Source organism: Octopus sinensis, linkage group LG14, assembly GCF_006345805.1.
Source record: "Octopus sinensis linkage group LG14, ASM634580v1, whole genome shotgun sequence".
Taxonomy (NCBI): Eukaryota; Metazoa; Mollusca; class Cephalopoda; order Octopoda; family Octopodidae; genus Octopus; species Octopus sinensis.
The window spans coordinates 18319981-18324980 of NC_043010.1; the positions used below are offsets into that span (position 1 = coordinate 18319981).

Here is a 5000-nt window from a genome sequence, read left to right on the forward strand (position 1 = left end):
TAGATTTTCTAATTTTACTTCATAAAAGCAAGGCGGCAAGTTGGCAGAATCGTTAGCACGCCGGGCTTATCATGATTTCGCCCGTCTTTAGGTTCTGATTTGAAATTCTGCTGAGGCTAACTTTTCCTTTCATCCTTTCGGGTATCAATAAATAAGTACCATTTGAGTACTGGGGTCGATGTGATCGACTTATTCCCGTCTCCGAAATTGCTGGCCTTGTGCCAAAATTTGAAACCAATATTATTCTATATATGAGTAGATTGCAAAGAGTTTGAATCCAGGTGTATTTGATTATTATTACTATTTTTAGGGTAAGAATTACTGGTGTTAATTTCTTTAATTATTTTGTTAACCGAATGTACAGAATAACCATTTATTTACTTTGTTAATTACGTTGTCATCAATTTGAATTTACTGACAATTCAAGTAATTTTCATTTCTTTTTTATATTTAACACATTAAAAATGACGAATGGAACCGGATTGGGCTTCGATCAAAGGAGATTTTTCCCGAAGGGCTACTGGAAGTTCAAAAATGCAATCAAAGAGCAACGAAGGGCGGAACAATTCAGAATGTCCACAAGAAATATTCCGAAACAACACGGACATCCTCGAACCCCCACAAAGCATGAAGGGGTGCCGGAAACATTGTCAAGGTACGAAAAAATATGTACAGGAAGCGAATAAAAGTAAAGGTTCTCGAGTCATGCCGACTCATAAAGTTCCTTCCCGGGTCAAGCCGACTCATAAAGTTCCTTCCCGAGTCAAGTCGACTCATGATGGCCGGTTTCTCGGCCCGTCGCAGAATTACTCATTTTTGCCAGCTGAGTGGACTGGGGCAACGTGAAATGAAGTGTTTTGCTCAAGAACACAACGCATCGCCCAGTCCAGGAATCGAAACCATAAACTTAGAATCACGAGTCCAACACCCTAACCACTAAGCCACGCTCCTCCGCTAGTACAGGAAGCGAGTCGTCCGATAGGAATTCCAAAATCAAGCGTCCATCGCATTTTGGAAGGCTGTCATTGAAAAAGTTACATTGCAAGAATAGTCTATGCTTTCAGTGAAGGTGTTCCTGGCCGAAGAGCGGAATTTTGCCGGTGGCACTTGGTATCTTGTGTAGAACGTGTACACTTCTCAGCAGAGATTGGCTGGAGTGATGAGGCTACATTTAAGTTAAATGATTCTATTAACCGCCATAACTGCACCTCGTGGGGACCTGAGAATCCGCACATTACAGAGGGCGATCAAGTCAACTTACCATGAATGGCGCGGTTTAGCTTAAAAAAAGATTAATTAGACCATTCTTTGATGTCCCATTTCCTTGAATGCGCCGCAACAATCTGCCATGCCAAGCATTCAAGATGCGGAGTTTTATTTCTTGCAAGATATGCAACCCCACTCCACGCAAACTTAGTATTGTAAGGGCCTATCATGTTGAGATTTTGCCATGTTGCCAGATGCTGCAGAGATCTATATATTTAATATGTAATAAATAAAATAATAATAATAATAATAATAATAATAATAATAATATATATATATATATATATATATATATATATATATATATATATATATATGTATATTGAGGCAGGCGTGGCTGTGTGGTAAGAAACTAGCTTCCCAACCACCTGGTTACGAGTTCAATCCCACTGCATGGTACCTTAGGCAAGTGTTTTCTGCCATAATCTCGGGCCGACAAAAGCCTTGTGAGTGGTTTGGTCGACGGAAACTGAAAAAAGCCCGTCGTATATATATAATATATATATATATATTATATATATATATATATATAATGTAGTATGTATGTATTATGATAATATATATATATATATATATATATATATATATATATATATATTATATATAATAGATATATATATGTATATATGCGTGCATGAGTGTGTTTGTACAACATGTGCATACATAGAGAAATGTTCCAGTCATTATATTAAGGAAGTATTTGATTACTTCCGCTCTAAATGATTAATATATTAAAACTATCATTGCTGCTGCTGCTGCTACTACTACTACTACTACTACACTACTACTAACTACTACTACTACTACTACTACTACTACTACTACTACTACTACTACTACTACTACTACTTTTTAATTAAACCGTTGATTTTCAAAATCAGTAGAACTGCAGACAAAATGTCTTGTGTTGTCTTTTTACTTCCCGTGTTCGAATTCGGCGCCAAGATAGACTTATCACTGCAACTTTCCAGTGGATTAACATAGAATACTAGAGACGATGTAATTAGCGACATATTTTATCGAAAAGCCTATTTTAGGAATGATTATTTATCGTTAATTTTGGAGGCACTTTGTCCCCAAATGAAACACAGGCGAACCTTGTCAATGTAGGAACGTCCCTGTCATGTTTTCGAATATCTCGAAAATCGAGGGGGCAAAAAACATATTAAGGTATGAGGTGATGGTAATAACAGCACACATAAACGGGGACAAGGTGGCATGTGAGCTTGTAACTCGATTCCTGGAGAGATCAGTCTACACCGAAGATTCTCTGTTGCAAGACTGAAGGTTTGGTTCAAATCTTCAGATGGATAAGAATTGGAAGAAGTCCCGAGTAGGGATTCCAGCTTCATCCTGAAACTGATAGAGAGGAAACTATTCCTAAAATGTCGGGCAAAGGTGGTGAATAACCGTAGGACTTTGTTTCTGGTTGAATTTAACCAGATTCGAACGTCTTTTCCCATACTTCATGTGGATGAAATGACTTCGTTTGATTCGAAAAATCTATTTGCTGCCAACATTCTTCGAGTGAAAGCCTCCGGTTCCCTGGTTTATGATGCTCTGGCATGTGATGAAGAGTCACATCTATAGAGTCACATCGAAGAGTCACATCTCTAGAGACTTGTTGACGGGGATTAGTAGTGGTTTCTCTTTGTCCAGGTATGTTTTCTCACAAAATTCGGGTATCTAGAAGCTGGATACCCTGCGCGTCAACTCAGCTGTCTTAAAGATCGACATTTCTTTTGCAAGAAAGGATGGGAAGCTTCCTTCTGCTTGATGGCTTTGCTGAGAAATGTTCTAAATAAGATGAAATGAGTTAAAGGCAGATAGTTTTGTCTTCGTTTGTTTAAAGCTGCAGCTTTTCCATTTGCCACATAGAAAATTGATAGTAAATTCACTGAAAGCAAAGTGAAAGTAGAAATAATCGTGGAGATGAATAGACATCATCTCTGAATATGCACTCGAAGGAGGTGGTCACCAGTTTTGGTAGTGAGGTTTTCGGATTGGCTTCGTGTAACTGTTCTCCTTTTAGAACGCTTCGATGTTGAGTCGAATATGGCTCTATGGGTTTTCGTTCGTTTCAAGCATTGAGAAATTTGAAAATAAATTTTAAGGAGCGACCCAAAAGCAAATGAAGTCACAAATAATATATTACATTAAGTAAAAAAAAAAAAAATCTCCTGGTCTATGCCTATACGTATATATTTTCATGAATACATGCATATGTAAAAGTATGAATACATAGAAATATGCATAGAAACACCACCAAACAAAGACAGCATTCAGGGCAATGGCTCACCAGTGCTGCTCTTTCTTCTCTAATTTAAAACCCGTACCATTCCTGGTCACCAAACATAGCAGCTACAGGAATGGGTCAGGTGACATTTCTTCACTTTCCTGTGTTGAAGACCCGAATCCGTGGTTTTAGATTTGGGCACAAGGCCTGCAATTTCGGAGGAGGGGAATAGTCGATTACATCGACTTCAGTCCTCAAATGGTACTTATTTGATGGATCCCAAAAGGATGAAAGGCAAAGTCGACCTAGGCAGAATCTGAACTCACAATGTAAAGGCAGACGAAGTGTTGCTAAACATTTTTCCCCGGTGTGCTAACGATTCTGCCTGTTCGCCACGGGAAATATGGACCTCACACAACTCAATTCTCAAAAGACACTGGAATAGAAGTTGGTGAGTCCAAATATATATTTTTGGTGCTAAAACATGGGAAATTTGTACCACCCTCCAAGACATTGAACATGAACGCCCTAAAAATACACTCTTTACTGAAAGTTACAAACATCTTGCACATGATAAGAATGTCAGCTATGGTGGACCCATGAATAAGACAAGGAATGAATATCTCATGACGAATTTTAAAAAATACGGTCTTCTGAACTTCTAGCTTACAACAAGCATGTCGTACACGATACTTTTTCAGTACCTATCGTCAGGCCCGCATTTGGCCTTCTAAACTGGTCGCTGTTAGAGGTACGGACTCGCCAGCTCAAATTTGTACTGATGTTGTATGAAACACTGACACCGTGGAAGCATCTAGAAAAGAGGAATGAGGACCACCTTGCCTAACTTTGTGATCCCGAAACAGCAATGTCATTAAGAAAACTAATGAAGGTGGGGAGAAGCATGAAATAAGAGCTGATACAGATCCCTCCCCAAGGAGGAAAAAATATACCCATTCACTGAGAAGATAGTGCATGAGTTCTTGGAAGGAAAGACCCAAACCATCGAGGGAATAGATCATATTAAATGTTGGTATGAAGAACCGATAAGTTTTTGACATTCTACATTGAGGGTCATCTCCATGCGCCTTAAGAACAAAAGATCTCAACCAAGTGCCTGCAGCAGGAAAGGTAGAAAACATTGACAGACAACAAAAGCAGGCAGTGCAAAATTAAAATTGATGACAACGATATGAGTTGCCAATTGTGAGGGAATGTCTTCCAGATACTATTTCCCCATGAGGCATGATGCGGTGGTCAGAACAAAACCAGCCACGAAGTGGAAACACGACCAGTCAGATATTGTTGTGTGGGACCACAAGAAAAAAGACTCTCGCTGGTGGAAATCAGCTGCCCCCTGGACACCAATGTGGATAGAAAAACACGAGAAAGAGTACATTGATAAGGGGTTTGTAAATCCAGGACCTAAGATACAACACTATTATTGAAGCAAGAGGATATGTACCGACCCGCCTGGAGCAAAGTATGGTTGAATTTG

At 39.1% G+C, this 5000-nt stretch overlaps 1 long non-coding RNA gene across 1 annotated transcript in view; it reads right to left on the reverse strand.

Annotated features, from left to right (window-relative positions):
- The window catches only part of LOC118765903, a 21397-nt gene that overhangs the window by 12227 nt on the left and 4170 nt on the right, over positions 1-5000 (reverse strand). The window lies entirely within an intron of this gene.